Here is a 14600-nt window from a genome sequence, read left to right as displayed (position 1 = left end):
AAAAGTTTCCAATTTAAATAGCTAGAGAATAAAAACAATTTGCCAGTAATGTGAAAAAACCTACAGCACCTGGTGTTCCCAAGTGGTCTCCCACCCAAGTACTAACCAGGCCCAACACTGCTTAGCTTCCAAGATCAGAAGAGATTGGGCCTATCCAATGTGGTATGGCTGTAGGTGAGATACAGGCACTTTTTTGCCCTCTTCTACTTCTATCACCAGGTAAGCTAATAAAAAAAGTTTCCTAACTGTATTGGCTTACTGAAAAAAATCATGTGTTGGTAATGTAAAAAGACCTACCGGACATGTTATTAGCAGGGGGTCTTAAATTAAACTACTAAAGAGGCTCAACACTGTTTAGCTGCCAAAAGCAGTTGTAATTGGGCCTAAACAGTGTGGTATGTCATTAGGTGATGGATATTGTGTCTGTTTGACCTCTTCCAAATGTCTGTACTGGCAATAAAAAGAAAAAGTTTCCAATTTAAATAGCTAGAGAATAAAAATAATTTGCCAGTAATGTGAAAAAACCTACAGCACCTGGTGTTCCCATGTGGTCTCCCACCCAAATACTAACCAGGCCCAACACTGCATAGCTACCAAGATCAGACAAGATTGGGCCTATCCAATGTGGTATGGCTGCAGGTGAGATGCAAGCACTTTTTTGCCCTCTTCTACTTCTATCACCAGGTAAGCTAATACAAAAGTTTCCTAACTGTATTGGCTTACTGAAAAAAATCATGTGTTGGTAATGTAAAAAGACCTACAGGACATGATATTAGCAGGGGGTCTTAAATTAAACTACTAAAGAGGCTCAACACTGTTTAGCTGCCAAAAGCAGTTGGAATTGGGCCTAAACAGTGTGGTAAGTCTTTAGGTGATGGCTATTGTGTCTGTTTGACCTCTTCCAAATGTCAGTGCTGAAATAAAAAGAAAAAGTTTCCAATTTAAATAGCTAGAGAATAAAAACAATTTGCCAGTAATGTGAAAAAACCTACAGCACCTGGTGTTCCCATGTGATCTCCCACCCAAGTACTAAACATGCCCAACACTGCTTAGTTTCCAAGATCAGATGAGATTGGGCCTATCCAATGTGGTATGGCTGTAGGTGAGATACAGGCACTTTTTTGCCCTCTTCTACTTCTATCACCAGGTAAGCTAATAAAAAAGTTTCCTAACTGTATTGGCTTACTGAAAAATAGGTACTTGTGAGTTATCCGGGCGCCCGATGTGGTCATCGCATGCCATTATAATAAGCATACGATACGACGCGATGCGACGCGATTTTCCATCGCATCGTATCTCGTCGCATCGTATGCTTATTGTATGGTATACAATGGGATGCGATGCGACGCGACGCGATGTTTACACTTCCCGCCCATTTTTAAACCCGCCCTCTGGCACATCTGGCAGAAAATCAGTGTGAGGTAGTTTCCAGAGGAGAGAGCAAGTGTTTGAGTGAGAGAGATATTGATTTACAGCGTTGTTGCATATTTCTGAGGTGAATTATTGGACATTTACCCCAATATTGCCCCATTTGGCCCCTTACACCTGCCCCATTTCACCCCTTACACTATTATTGCCAAAATGGCTGTGGTTGATGGCATCTTCAGCCTCCCAAAAACAGAGGAAGAGACAGTCGCATTCCTGCAGGAGAAAGGGCTGCTCCCATTTACTGCCACATGCCCAAATGGCCACCCTATGCGCCTGTCCCTGAAAGAGCGCAAATGGCGCTGCTATATTAAAAGCTGCAGCAAAAAACAGAGTCTGCGGGCCTCCCTATTCTATCCTGGGTGCAGGCTCCCATTCATGACGATCCTGCGGTTTATCTGGTGCTGGTGTGATGAACTGACATCAATCGAATTCTGTGCAAAGAATTTAAAACTCTGCAATAAAAGCACCATTTTTTACAACGCCTTGATGCGGGAGGCATGCCAATGTGATTTAATGGCACAGCCACAGCAGCAGATTGGAGGCCCAGGGAAAATGGTGGAGGTTGATGAAACCCTGTTTGTAAAACGCAAGGCCAATGTTGGCAGTGTACTCCCACAGCAGTGGGTGTTCGGAGGAGTGTGCCGGGAGACAGGGGACTGTTTTATGGTTGCAGTTCCCAAACGAGATGCACCCACTCTCATTGGTGCAATTGTGCAGCACGTGGCACCTGGCAGCACCATCGTAAGTGATTGCTGGCGCGCCTACCAAACCAGTGAACTGGAGCGGGCTGGTTACAGCCACTTGCGGGTAAATCACCGCTTCAACTTCGTCGACCCAGAGACTGGTGCACACACACAGAACATTGAGCGACTATGGGGGTGTGCAAAATGGCGCAACAAACGCCAGCGGGGCACAGCCCGCCATCATCTAGATTCCTACATGCAGGAGTTCGTGTGGCGAAAATGCCTGGCGAGAGACAACACATTTGAGCGTATTCTGCATGCGCTCACGTTAGTTGATAAATCATGATGTTGATTGATTATTGTGTGCTTTATGATTATTTGTTATTCTAATTTATTTCATTCTTATGTTAATTACACAGTTATTACTTTTAATTCAGTTGTCCTTAATGTGTCAGATATGCATGATATGGATGAATGATATTGGATGCTCACAGCCACTCCACTATCAACGTGAACCCGAAGCGTGGCGAGCGCAGCGAGCCCGCGAGGGGCGGCGGTACGCGTCCTACGACCTTTTAATGCCCTACTATCCACTAGGGCGTGGAGTGAGAATATAATAGTGTGGCGAGCGCAGCGAGCCACCGAGCCCGAAGCGTGGCGAGCGCAGCGAGCCCCGCGAGGGGACACGGATACCTTCACAGGTAAGCGCGTCCCTTCGCGGGCTTCACAGGTGTCCATGTCGCCATGGACACCTGTGAAGCCCGCGAAGGGACGCGCTTACCTGTGAAGGTATCTGTGTCCCCTCGCGGGGCTCGCTGCGCTCGCCACGCTTCGGGCTCGGTGGCTCGCTGCGCTCGCCACACTATTATATTCTCACTCCACGCCCTAGTGGATAGTAGGGCATGAAAAGGTCGTAGGACGCGTACCGACGCCCCTCGCGGGCTCGCTGCGCTCGCCACGCTTCGGGTTCACGTTGATAGTGGAGTGGCGTTAACAATGGGGATGGGACTGACATTGTGTCACTTTTTGGGACACTTTCTTGGGGGTTTTACACTGCAAAAATCGGGTGGTATCGCATCGCATCGCATCGCATGCCATGTGGTTAACATGCGATGCGACGTGATCACTTTACATAGTACCCGATGTAAAATCGGGTTCGGGTGGTCATCTCGTCGCGTCGCATCGCATGCCATTTGGTTAACATACGATGCCATGCGATGCGACGCGATGCGTATACGACCAAAAATCGGGCGCCCAGATAACTCACAAGTACCGAAAAATATTATGTGTTGGTAATGTAAAAAGACCTACAGGACATGATATTAGCAGGGGGTCTTAAATTAAACTACTAAAGAGGATCAAAACTGTTTAGCTGCCAAAAGCAGTTGAAATTGGTCCTAAACAGTGTGGTAAGTCTTTAGGTGATGGCTATTGTGTCTGTTTGACTTCTTCCAAATGTCTGTACTGGCAATAAAAAGTAAACGTTTCCAATTTAAATAGCTAGAGAATAAAAACAATTTGCCAGTAATTCGAAAAAACCTACAGCACCTGGTGTTCCCATGTGGTCTCCCACCCAAGTACTATCCAGGCCCAACACTGCTTAGCTTCCAAGATCAGATGAGATTGGGCCTATCCAATGTGGTATGGCTGTAGGTGAGATACAGGCACTTTTTTGCCCTCTTCTACTTCTATCACCAGGTAAGCTAATAAAAAAGTTTCCTAACTGTATTGGCTTACTGAAAAAAATCATGTGTTGGTAATGTAAAAAGACCTACAGGACATGTTATTAGCAGGGGGTCTTAAATTAAACTACTAAAGAGGCTCAACACTGTTTAGCTGCCAAATGCAGTTGGAATTGGGCCTAAACAGTATGGTAAGTTTTTAGGTGATGGCTATTGTGTCTGTTTGACCTCTTCCAAATGTCAGTGCTGGCAATAAAAAGAAAATGTTTCCAATTTAAATAGCTAGAGAATAAAAACAATTTGCCAGTAATGTGAAAAAACCTACAGCACCTGGTGTTCCCATTTGGTCTCCCACCCAAGTACTAACCAGGCCCAACACTGCTTAGCTCCCAAGATCAAACAAGTTTGGGCCTATCCAATATGGTATGGCTGTAGGTGAGATACAGGCACTTTTTTGCCCTCTTCTACTTCTATCACCAGGTAAGCTAATACAAAAGTTTCCTAACTGTATTGGCTTACTGAAAAAAATCATGTGTTGGTAATGTAAAAAGACGTACAGGACATGATATTAGCAGGGGGTCTTAAATTAAACTACTAAAGAGGCTCAACACTGTTTAGCTGCCAAAAGCAGTTGGAATTGGGCCTAAACAGTGTGGTAAGTCTTTAGGTGATGGCTATTGTGTCTGTTTGACCTCTTCCAAATGTCTGTGCTGGCAATAAAAAGAAAAAGTTTCCAATTTAAATAGCTAGAGAATAAAAACAATTTGCCAGTAATATGAAAAAACCTACAGCACCTGGTGTTCCCATGTGGTCTCCCACCCAAGTACTAAAAAGCCCCAACACTGCTTAGCTTCCAAGATCAGACGAGATTGGGCCTATCCAATGTGGTATGGCTGTAGGTGAGAAACAGGCACTTTTTTGCCCTTTTCTACTTCTATCACCAGGTAAGCTAATACAAAAGTTTCCTAACTGTATTGGCTTCCTGAAAAAAAATCATGTGTTGGTAATGTAAAAAGACCTACAGGACATGATATTTGCAGGGGGTCTTAAATTAAACTACTAAAGAGGCTCAACACTGTTTAGCTGCCAAAAGCAGTTGGAATTGGGCCTAAACAGTGTGGTAAGTCTTTAGGTGATGGCTATTGTGTCTTTTTGACCTCTTCCAAATGTCTGTGCTGGCAATAAAAATAAAAAGTTTCCAATTTAAATAGCTAGAGAATAAAAACAATTTGCTAGTAATGTGAAAAAACCTACAGCACCTGGTGTTCCCATGTGGCCTCCCATCCTAGTACTAACCAGGCCCAACACTTCTCTGCTTCCAAGATCAGGGCCTATCCAATGTGGTATGGCTGTAAGTGAGATACAAGCACTTTGTTGCCCTCTTCTACTTCTATCACCAGGTAAGCTAATAAAAAAGTTTCCTAACTGTATTGGCTTACTGAAAAAAAATCATGTGTTGGTAATGTAAAAAGACCTACAGGACATGATATTAGCAGGGGGTCTTAAATTAAACTACTAAAGAGGCTCAACACTGTTTAGCTGCCAAAAGCAGTTGGAATTGAGCCTAAACAGTTTGGTAAGTCTTTAGGTGATGGCTATTGTGTCTGTTTGACCTCTTCCAAATGTCTGTGCTGGCAATAAAAAGAAAAAGTTTCCAATTTAAATAGCTAGAGAATAAAAACAATTTGCCAGTAATGTGAAAAAAACCTACAGCACCTGGTGTTCCCATGTGGTCTCCCACCCAAGTACTAACCAGGCCCAACACTGCTTAGCTTCCAAGATCAGACGAGATTGGGCCTATCCAATGTGGTATGGCTGTAGGTGAAATACAGGCACTTTTTTGCCCTCTTCTACTTCTATCACCAGGTAAGCTAATAAAAAAGTTTCCTAACTGTATTGGCTTACTGAAAAAAATCATGTGTTGGTAATGTAAAAAGACCTACAGGACATGTTATTAGCAGGGGGTCTTAAATTAAACTACTAAAGAGGCTCAACACTGTTTAGCTGCCAAATGCAGTTGGAATTGGGCCTAAACAGTATGGTAAGTCTTTAGGTGATGGCTATTGTGTTTGTTAGACCTCTTCCAAATGTCAGTGCTGGCAATAAAAAGATTTTTTTTTTCCAATTAAAATAGCTAGAGAATAAAAACAATTTGCCAGTAATGTTAAAAAACCTACAGCACCTGGTTTTCCCATGTGGTCTCCCACCCAAGTACTAAACAAGCCCAACACTGCTTAGCTTCCAAGATCAGACGAGATTGGGTCTATCCAATGTGGTATGGCTTTAGGTGAGATACAGGCACTTTTTTGCCCTCTTCTACTTCTATCACCAGGTAAGCTAATAAAAAAGTTTCCTAACTGTATTGGCTTACTGAAAAAAATTATGTGTTGGTAATGTAAAAAGACCTACAGGACATGATATTAGCAGGGGGTCTTAAATTAAACTACTAAAGAGGCTCAACACTGTTTAGCTGCCAAAAGCAGTTGGAATTGGGCCTAATCAGTGTGGTACGACTTTAGGTGATGGCTATTGTGTCTGTTTGACTTCTTCCAAATGTCTGTACTGGCAATAAAAAGTAAACGTTTCCAATTTAAATAGCTAGAGAATAAAAACAATTTGCCAGTAATGTGAAAAAACCTACAGCACCTGGTGTTCCCATGTGGTCTCCCACCCAAGTACTAACCAGGCCCAACACTGCTTAGCTTCCAAGATCAGACGAGATTAGGCCTATACAATGTGGTATGGCTGTAGGTGAGATACAGGCACTTTTTTGCCCTCTTCTACTTCTATCACCAGGTAAGCTAATACAAAAGTTTCCTAACTGTATTGGCTTACTGAAAAAAATCATGTGTTGGTAATGTAAAAAGACCTACAGGACATGATATTAGCAGGGGGTCTTAAATTAAACTACTAAAGAGGCTCAACACTGTTTAGCTGCCAAAAGCAGTTAGAATTGGGCCTAAACAGTGTGGTAAGTCTTTAGGTGATGGCTATTGTGTCTGTTTGACCTCTTCCAAATGTCTGTACTGGCAATAAAAAGAAAAAGTTTCCAATTTAACCTACTAGAGAATAAAAACAATTTGCCAGTAATGTGAAAAAACCTACAGCACCTGGTGTTCCCATGTGATCTCCCACCAAAGTACTAAACAGGCCCAACACTGCTTAGCTTCCAAGATCAGACAAGATTGGGCCTATCCAATGTGGTATGGCTGTAGGTGAGATACAGGCACTTTTTTGCCCTCTTCTACTTCTATCACCAGGTAAGCTAATAAAAAAGTTTCCTAACTGTATTGGCTTACTGAAAAAAATTATGTGTTGGTAATGTAAAAAGACCTACAGGACATGATATTAGCAGGGGGTCTTAAATTAAACTACTAAAGAGGCTCAACACTGTTTAGCTGCCAAAAGCAGTTGGAATTGGGCCTAATCAGTGTGGTACGACTTTAGGTGAGTGCTATTGTGTCTGTTTGACTTCTTCCAAATGTCTGTACTGGCAATAAAAAGTAAACGTTTCCAATTTAAATAGCTAGAGAATAAAAACAATTTGCCAGTAATGTGAAAAAACCTACAGCACCTGGTGTTCCCATGTGGTCTCCCACCCAAGTACTAACCAGGCCCAACACTGCTTAGCTTCCAAGATCAGACGAGATTGGGCCTATACAATGTTTTATGGCTGTAGGTCAGATACAGGCACTTTTTTGCCCTCTTCTACTTCTATCACCAGGTAAGCTAATACAAAAGTTTCCTAACTGTATTGGCTTACTGAAAAAAATCATGTGTTGGTAATGTAAAAAGACCTACAGGACATGATATTAGCAGGGGGTCTTAAATTAAACTACTAAAGAGGCTCAACACTGTTTAGCTGCCAAAAGCAGTTGGAATTGGGCCTAAACAGTGTGGTAAGTCTTTAGGTGATGGCTATTGTGTCTGTTTGACCTCTTCCAAATGTCTGTACTGGCAATAAAAAGAAAAAGTTTCCAATTTAACCTACTAGAGAATAAAAACAATTTGCCAGTAATGTGAAAAAACCTACAGCACCTGGTGTTCCCATGTGGTCTCCCACCAAAGTACTAAACAGGCCCAACACTGCTTAGCTTCCAAGATCAGACAAGATTGGGCCTATCCAATGTGGTATGGCTGTAGGTGAGATACAGGCACTTTTTTGCCCTCTTCTACTTCTATCACCAGGTAAGCTAATAAAAAAGTTTCCTAACTGTATTGGCTTACTGAAAAAAATTATGTGTTGGTAATGTAAAAAGACCTACAGGACATGATATTAGCAGGGGGTCTTAAATTAAACTACTAAAGAGGCTCAACACTGTTTAGCTGCCAAAAGCAGTTGGAATTGGTCCTAAACAGTGTAGTAAGTCTGTAGGTGATGGCTATTGTGTCTGTTCGACTTCTTCCAAATGTCTGTACTGGCAATAAAAAGTAAACGTTTCCAATTTAAATAGCTAGAGAATAAAAACAATTTGCCAGTAATGTGAAAAAACCTACAGCACCTGGTGTTCCCATGTGGTCTCCCACCCAAGTACTAACCAGGCCCAACATTGCTTAGCTTCCAAGATCAGACGAGATTGGGCCTATCCAATGTGGTATGGCTGTAGGTGAGATACAGGCACTTTTTTGCCCTCTTCTACTTCTATCACCAGGTAAGCTAATAAAAAAGTTTCCTAACTGTATTGGCTTACTGAAAAAAATCATGTGTTGGTAATGTAAAAAGACCTACAGGACATGTTATTAGCAGGGGGTCTTAAATTAAACTACTAAAGAGGCTCAACACTCTTTAGCTGCCAAATGCAGTTGGAATTGGGCCTAAACAGTATGGTAAGTCTTTAGGTGATGGCTATTGTGTCTGTTTGACCTCTTCCAAATGTCAGTGCTGGCAATAAAAAAAATTTTTTTCCAATTTAAATAGCTAGAGAATAAAAACAATTTGCCAGTAATGTGAAAAAACCTACAGCACCTGGTGTTCTCATGTGGTCTCCCACCCAAGTACTAACCAGGCCCAACACTGCTTAGCTTCCAAGATCAGACGAGATTGGGCCTATCCAAAGTGGTATGGCTGTAGGTGAGATACAGGCACTTTTTTGCCCTCTTCTACTTCTATCACCAGGTAAGCTAAAACAAAAGTTTCCTAACTGTATTGGCTTACTGAAAAAAATCATGTGTTGGTAATGTAAAAAGACCTACAGGACATGATATTAGCAGGGGGTCTTAAATTAAACTACTAAAGAGGCTCAACACTGTTTAGCTGCCAAAAGCAGTTGGAATTGGGCCTAAACAGTGTGGTAAGTCTTTAGGTGATGGCTATTGTGTCTGTTTGACCTCTTCCAAATGTCTGTACTGGCAATAAAAAGAAAAAGTTTCCAATTTAAATAGCTAGAGAATAAAAACAATTTGCCAGTAATGTGAAAAAACATACAGCACCTGGTGTTCCCATGTGGTCTCCCACCCAAGTACTAAACAGGCCCAACACTGCTTAGCTTCCAAGATCAGACGAGATTGGGCCTATCCAATGTGGTATGGCTGTAGGTGAGATACAGGCACTTTTTTGCCCTCTTCTACTTCTATCACCAGGTAAGCTAATAAAAAAGTTTCCTAACTGTATTTGCTTACTGAAAAAAATTATGTGTTGGTAATGTAAAAAGACCTACAGGACATGATATTAGCAGGGGGTCTTAAATTAAACTACTAAAGAGGCTCAACACTGTTTAGCTGCCAAAAGCAGTTGGAATTGGGCCTAAACAGTGTGGTAAGTCTTTAGGTGATGGATATTGTGTCTGTTTGACTTCTTCCAAATGTCTGTACTGGCAATAAAAAGTAAACGTTTCCAATTTAAATAGCTAGAGAATAAAAACAATTTGCCAGTAATGTGAAAAAACCTACAGCACCTGGTGTTCCCATGTGGTCTCCCACCCAAGTACTAACCAGGCCCAACACTGCTTAGCTTCCAAGATCAGACGAGATTGGGCCTATCCAAAGTGGTATGGCTGTAGGTGAGATACAGGCACTTTTTTGCCCTCTTCTACTTCTATCACCAGGTAAGCTAAAACAAAAGTTTCCTAACTGTATTGGCTTACTGAAAAAAATCATGTGTTGGTAATGTAAAAAGACCTACAGGACATGATATTAGCAGGGGGTCTTAAATTAAACTACTAAAGAGGCTCAACACTGTTTAGCTGCCAAAAGCAGTTGGAATTGGGCCTAAACAGTGTGGTAAGTCTTTAGGTGATGGCTATTGTGTCTGTTTGACCTCTTCCAAATGTCTGTACTGGCAATAAAAAGAAAAAGTTTCCAATTTAAATAGCTAGAGAATAAAAACAATTTGCCAGTAATGTGAAAAAACATACAGCACCTGGTGTTCCCATGTGGTCTCCCACCCAAGTACTAAACAGGCCCAACACTGCTTAGCTTCCAAGATCAGACGAGATTGGGCCTATCCAATGTGGTATGGCTGTAGGTGAGATACAGGCACTTTTTTGCCCTCTTCTACTTCTATCACCAGGTAAGCTAATAAAAAAGTTTCCTAACTGTATTTGCTTACTGAAAAAAATTATGTGTTGGTAATGTAAAAAGACCTACAGGACATGATATTAGCAGGGGGTCTTAAATTAAACTACTAAAGAGGCTCAACACTGTTTAGCTGCCAAAAGCAGTTGGAATTGGGCCTAAACAGTGTGGTAAGTCTTTAGGTGATGGATATTGTGTCTGTTTGACTTCTTCCAAATGTCTGTACTGGCAATAAAAAGTAAACGTTTCCAATTTAAATAGCTAGAGAATAAAAACAATTTGCCAGTAATGTGAAAAAACCTACAGCACCTGGTGTTCCCATGTGGTCTCCCACCCAAGTACTAACCAGGCCCAACACTGCTTAGCTTCCAAGATCAGACGAGATTGGGCCTATCCAATGTGGTATGGCTGTAGGTGAGATACAGGCACTTTTTTGCCCTCTTCTACTTCTATCACCAGGTAGGCTAATAAAAAAGTTTCCTAACTGTATTGGCTTACTGAAAAAAATTATGTGTTGGTAATGTAAAAAGACCTACAGGACATGATATTAGCAGGGGGTCTTAAATTAAACTACTAAAGAGGCTCAACACTGTTTAGCTGCCAAAAGCAGTTGGAATTGGTCCTAAACAGTGTAGTAAGTCTGTAGGTGATGGCTATTGTGTCTGTTCGACTTCTTCCAAATGTCTGTACTGGCAATAAAAAGTAAACGTTTCCAATTTAAATAGCTAGAGAATAAAAACAATTTGCCAGTAATGTGAAAAAACCTACAGCACCTGGTGTTCCCATGTGGTCTCCCACCCAAGTACTAACCAGGCCCAACATTGCTTAGCTTCCAAGATCAGACGAGATTGGGCCTATCCAATGTGGTATGGCTGTAGGTGAGATACAGGCACTTTTTTGCCCTCTTCTACTTCTATCACCAGGTAAGCTAATAAAAAAGTTTCCTAACTGTATTGGCTTACTGAAAAAAATCATGTGTTGGTAATGTAAAAAGACCTACAGGACATGTTATTAGCAGGGGGTCTTAAATTAAACTACTAAAGAGGCTCAACACTCTTTAGCTGCCAAATGCAGTTGGAATTGGGCCTAAACAGTATGGTAAGTCTTTAGGTGATGGCTATTGTGTCTGTTTGACCTCTTCCAAATGTCAGTGCTGGCAATAAAAAAAATTTTTTTCCAATTTAAATAGCTAGAGAATAAAAACAATTTGCCAGTAATGTGAAAAAACCTACAGCACCTGGTGTTCCCATGTGGTCTCCCACCCAAGTACTAACCAGGCCCAACACTGCTTAGCTTCCAAGATCAGACGAGATTGGGCCTATCCAAAGTGGTATGGCTGTAGGTGAGATACAGGCACTTTTTTGCCCTCTTCTACTTCTATCACCAGGTAAGCTAAAACAAAAGTTTCCTAACTGTATTGGCTTACTGAAAAAAATCATGTGTTGGTAATGTAAAAAGACCTACAGGACATGATATTAGCAGGGGGTCTTAAATTAAACTACTAAAGAGGCTCAACACTGTTTAGCTGCCAAAAGCAGTTGGAATTGGGCCTAAACAGTGTGGTAAGTCTTTAGGTGATGGCTATTGTGTCTGTTTGACCTCTTCCAAATGTCTGTACTGGCAATAAAAAGAAAAAGTTTCCAATTTAAATAGCTAGAGAATAAAAACAATTTGCCAGTAATGTGAAAAAACATACAGCACCTGGTGTTCCCATGTGGTCTCCCACCCAAGTACTAAACAGGCCCAACACTGCTTAGCTTCCAAGATCAGACGAGATTGGGCCTATCCAATGTGGTATGGCTGTAGGTGAGATACAGGCACTTTTTTGCCCTCTTCTACTTCTATCACCAGGTAAGCTAATAAAAAAGTTTCCTAACTGTATTTGCTTACTGAAAAAAATTATGTGTTGGTAATGTAAAAAGACCTACAGGACATGATATTAGCAGGGGGTCTTAAATTAAACTACTAAAGAGGCTCAACACTGTTTAGCTGCCAAAAGCAGTTGGAATTGGGCCTAAACAGTGTGGTAAGTCTTTAGGTGATGGATATTGTGTCTGTTTGACTTCTTCCAAATGTCTGTACTGGCAATAAAAAGTAAACGTTTCCAATTTAAATAGCTAGAGAATAAAAACAATTTGCCAGTAATGTGAAAAAACCTAAAGCACCTGGTGTTCCCATGTGGTCTCCCACCCAAGTACTAACCAGGCCCAACACTGCTTAGCTTCCAAGATCAGACGAGATTGGGCCTATCCAATGTGGTATGGCTGTAGGTGAGATACAGGCACTTTTTTGCCCTCTTCTACTTCTATCACCAGGTAGGCTAATACAAAAGTTTCCTAACTGTATTGGCTTACTGAAAAAAATCATGTGTTGGTAATGTAAAAAGACCTACAGGACATGATATTAGCAGGGGGTCTTAAATTAAACTACTAAAGAGGCTCAACACTGTTTAGCTGCCAAAAGCAGTTGGAATTGGGCCTAAACAGTGTGGTAAGTCTTTAGGTGATGGCTATTGTGTCTGTTTGACTTCTTCCAAATGTCTGTACTGGCAATAAAAAGTAAACGTTTCCAATTTAAATTGCTAGAGAATAAAAACAATTTGCCAGTAATGTGAAAAAACCTACAGCACCTGGTGTTCCCATGTGGTCTCCCACCCAAGTACTAACCAGGTCCAACACTGCTTAGCTTCCAAGATCAAACGAGATTGGGACTATCCAATGTGGTATGGCTGTAGTAAGATACAGGCACTTTTTTGCCCTCTTCTACTTCTATCACCAGGTAAGCTAATAAAAAAGTTTCCTAACTGTATTGGCTTACTGAAAAAAATCATGTGTTGGTAATGTAAAAAGACCTACAGGACATGATATTAGCAGGGGGTCTTAAATTAAACTACTAAAGAGGCTCAAGATTGTTTAGCTGCCAAAAGCAGTTGGAATTGGGCCTAAACAGTGTGGTATGTCTTTAGGTGATGGCTATTGTGTCTGTTTGACCTCTTCCAAATGTCTGTACTGGCAATAAAAAGAAAAAGTTTCCAATTTAAATAGCTAGAGAATAAAAACAATTTGCCATTAATGTGAAAAAACTTACAGCACCTGGTGTTCCCATGTGGTCTCCCACCCAAGTACTAACCAGGCCCAACACTGCTAAGCTTCCAAGATCAGACGAGATTGGGCCTATCCAATGTGGTATGGCTGTAGGTGAGATGCAGGCACTTTTTTGCCCTCTTCTACTTCTATCACCAGGTAAGCTAATTAAAAAGTTTCCTAACTGTATTGGCTTACTGAAAAAAATCATGTGTTGGTAATGTAAAAAGACCTACAGGACATTATATTAGCAGGGGGTCTTAAATTAAACTACTAAAGAGGCTCAACACTGTTTAGCTGCCAAAAGCAGTTGGAATTGGGCCTAATCAGTGTGGTACGTCTTTAGGTGATGGCTATTGTGTCTGTTTGACTTCTTCCAAATGTCTGTACTGGCAATAAAAAGTAAACGTTTCCAATTTAAATAGCTAGAAAATAAAAACATTTTGCCAGTAATGTGAAAAAACCTACAGCACCTGGTGTTCCCATGTGGTCTCCCACCCAAGTACTAACCAGGCCCAACACTGCTTAGCTCCCAAGATCAGACAAGATTGGGCCTATCCAATGTGGTATGGCTGTAGGTGAGACACACACACTTTTTTGCCCTCTTCTACTTCTATCACCAGGTAAGCTAATACAAAAGTTTCCTAACTGTATTGGCTTACTGAAAAAAATCATGTGTTGGTAATGTAAAAAGACCTACAGGACATGATATTAGCAGGGGGTCTTAAATTAAACTACTAAAGAGGCTCAACACTGTTTAGCTGCCAAAAGCAGTTGGAATTGGGCCTAAACAGTGTGGTAAGTCTTTAGGTGATGGCTATTGTGTCTGTTTGACTTCTTCCAAATGTCTGTACTGGCAATAAAAAGTAAACGTTTCCAATTTAAATAGCTAGAGAATAAAAACAATTTGCCAGTAATGTGAAAAAACCTACAGCACCTGGTGTTCCCATGTGGTCTCCCACCCAAGTACTAACCAGGCCCAACACTGCTTAGCTTCCAAGATCAGACGAGATTGAGCCTATCCAATGTGGTATGGCTGTAGGTGAGATACAGGCACTTTTTTGCCCTCTTCTACTTCTATCACCAGGTAAGCTAATAAAAAAGTTTCCTAACTGTATTGGCTTACTGAAAAAAATCATGTGTTGGTAATGTAAAAAGACCTACAGGACATGTTATTAGCAGGGGGTCTTAAATTAAACTACTAAAGAGGC

At 41.3% G+C, this 14600-nt stretch overlaps 18 non-coding genes and 8 pseudogenes across 18 annotated transcripts; all 26 read right to left on the bottom strand.

The window, feature by feature from the left end:
* Positions 1-57: 57 nt before the first annotated feature.
* On the bottom strand, positions 58-176 carry LOC146044741 (5S ribosomal RNA). The gene has a single exon (XR_014465178.1). It is a non-coding gene; the product is annotated as a 5S ribosomal RNA (ribosomal RNA).
* A 346-nt stretch (positions 177-522) lies between these two features.
* On the bottom strand, positions 523-641 carry LOC146044224 (5S ribosomal RNA; annotated as a pseudogene).
* A 344-nt stretch (positions 642-985) lies between these two features.
* On the bottom strand, positions 986-1104 carry LOC146043842 (5S ribosomal RNA; annotated as a pseudogene).
* A 2543-nt stretch (positions 1105-3647) lies between these two features.
* LOC146044770 (5S ribosomal RNA) lies at positions 3648-3766 on the bottom strand. The gene has a single exon (XR_014465206.1). It is a non-coding gene; the product is annotated as a 5S ribosomal RNA (ribosomal RNA).
* Positions 3767-4111: 345 nt separating this feature from the next.
* Positions 4112-4230, bottom strand: LOC146044213 (5S ribosomal RNA; annotated as a pseudogene).
* Positions 4231-4575: 345 nt separating this feature from the next.
* On the bottom strand, positions 4576-4694 carry LOC146044197 (5S ribosomal RNA; annotated as a pseudogene).
* Positions 4695-5497: 803 nt separating this feature from the next.
* Positions 5498-5616, bottom strand: LOC146044555 (5S ribosomal RNA). The gene has a single exon (XR_014464991.1). It is a non-coding gene; the product is annotated as a 5S ribosomal RNA (ribosomal RNA).
* Positions 5617-5963: 347 nt separating this feature from the next.
* Positions 5964-6082, bottom strand: LOC146043729 (5S ribosomal RNA). Its single transcript, XR_014464721.1, has one exon. It is a non-coding gene; the product is annotated as a 5S ribosomal RNA (ribosomal RNA).
* Positions 6083-6427: 345 nt separating this feature from the next.
* Positions 6428-6546, bottom strand: LOC146043180 (5S ribosomal RNA). The gene has a single exon (XR_014464174.1). It is a non-coding gene; the product is annotated as a 5S ribosomal RNA (ribosomal RNA).
* A 345-nt stretch (positions 6547-6891) lies between these two features.
* Positions 6892-7010, bottom strand: LOC146043956 (5S ribosomal RNA; annotated as a pseudogene).
* Positions 7011-7355: 345 nt separating this feature from the next.
* Positions 7356-7474, bottom strand: LOC146044082 (5S ribosomal RNA; annotated as a pseudogene).
* A 345-nt stretch (positions 7475-7819) lies between these two features.
* LOC146043693 (5S ribosomal RNA) lies at positions 7820-7938 on the bottom strand. Its single transcript, XR_014464684.1, has one exon. It is a non-coding gene; the product is annotated as a 5S ribosomal RNA (ribosomal RNA).
* Positions 7939-8283: 345 nt separating this feature from the next.
* LOC146043945 (5S ribosomal RNA) lies at positions 8284-8402 on the bottom strand. The gene has a single exon (XR_014464798.1). It is a non-coding gene; the product is annotated as a 5S ribosomal RNA (ribosomal RNA).
* A 345-nt stretch (positions 8403-8747) lies between these two features.
* On the bottom strand, positions 8748-8866 carry LOC146044865 (5S ribosomal RNA). The gene has a single exon (XR_014465302.1). It is a non-coding gene; the product is annotated as a 5S ribosomal RNA (ribosomal RNA).
* Positions 8867-9211: 345 nt separating this feature from the next.
* LOC146043443 (5S ribosomal RNA) lies at positions 9212-9330 on the bottom strand. Its single transcript, XR_014464436.1, has one exon. It is a non-coding gene; the product is annotated as a 5S ribosomal RNA (ribosomal RNA).
* Positions 9331-9675: 345 nt separating this feature from the next.
* Positions 9676-9794, bottom strand: LOC146044765 (5S ribosomal RNA). Its single transcript, XR_014465202.1, has one exon. It is a non-coding gene; the product is annotated as a 5S ribosomal RNA (ribosomal RNA).
* A 345-nt stretch (positions 9795-10139) lies between these two features.
* Positions 10140-10258, bottom strand: LOC146043442 (5S ribosomal RNA). The gene has a single exon (XR_014464435.1). It is a non-coding gene; the product is annotated as a 5S ribosomal RNA (ribosomal RNA).
* Positions 10259-10603: 345 nt separating this feature from the next.
* Positions 10604-10722, bottom strand: LOC146044554 (5S ribosomal RNA). Its single transcript, XR_014464990.1, has one exon. It is a non-coding gene; the product is annotated as a 5S ribosomal RNA (ribosomal RNA).
* Positions 10723-11067: 345 nt separating this feature from the next.
* Positions 11068-11186, bottom strand: LOC146043823 (5S ribosomal RNA). Its single transcript, XR_014464776.1, has one exon. It is a non-coding gene; the product is annotated as a 5S ribosomal RNA (ribosomal RNA).
* A 345-nt stretch (positions 11187-11531) lies between these two features.
* On the bottom strand, positions 11532-11650 carry LOC146044764 (5S ribosomal RNA). The gene has a single exon (XR_014465201.1). It is a non-coding gene; the product is annotated as a 5S ribosomal RNA (ribosomal RNA).
* Positions 11651-11995: 345 nt separating this feature from the next.
* LOC146043441 (5S ribosomal RNA) lies at positions 11996-12114 on the bottom strand. The gene has a single exon (XR_014464434.1). It is a non-coding gene; the product is annotated as a 5S ribosomal RNA (ribosomal RNA).
* A 345-nt stretch (positions 12115-12459) lies between these two features.
* Positions 12460-12578, bottom strand: LOC146043410 (5S ribosomal RNA). The gene has a single exon (XR_014464403.1). It is a non-coding gene; the product is annotated as a 5S ribosomal RNA (ribosomal RNA).
* Positions 12579-12923: 345 nt separating this feature from the next.
* On the bottom strand, positions 12924-13042 carry LOC146043800 (5S ribosomal RNA; annotated as a pseudogene).
* Positions 13043-13386: 344 nt separating this feature from the next.
* Positions 13387-13505, bottom strand: LOC146043791 (5S ribosomal RNA; annotated as a pseudogene).
* Positions 13506-13850: 345 nt separating this feature from the next.
* LOC146043644 (5S ribosomal RNA) lies at positions 13851-13969 on the bottom strand. The gene has a single exon (XR_014464636.1). It is a non-coding gene; the product is annotated as a 5S ribosomal RNA (ribosomal RNA).
* Positions 13970-14314: 345 nt separating this feature from the next.
* On the bottom strand, positions 14315-14433 carry LOC146044776 (5S ribosomal RNA). The gene has a single exon (XR_014465213.1). It is a non-coding gene; the product is annotated as a 5S ribosomal RNA (ribosomal RNA).
* Between the last annotated feature and the right edge of the window lie 167 nt (positions 14434-14600).

The sequence above is a fragment of the Crinia signifera genome, chromosome 19, assembly GCF_055691185.1.
Source record: "Crinia signifera chromosome 19, ASM5569118v1, whole genome shotgun sequence".
In the NCBI taxonomy this organism is placed as follows: Eukaryota; Metazoa; Chordata; class Amphibia; order Anura; family Myobatrachidae; genus Crinia; species Crinia signifera.
Note: the sequence above shows the minus strand (reverse complement) of the source record. Positions and strands in the feature narration are given on the sequence as shown.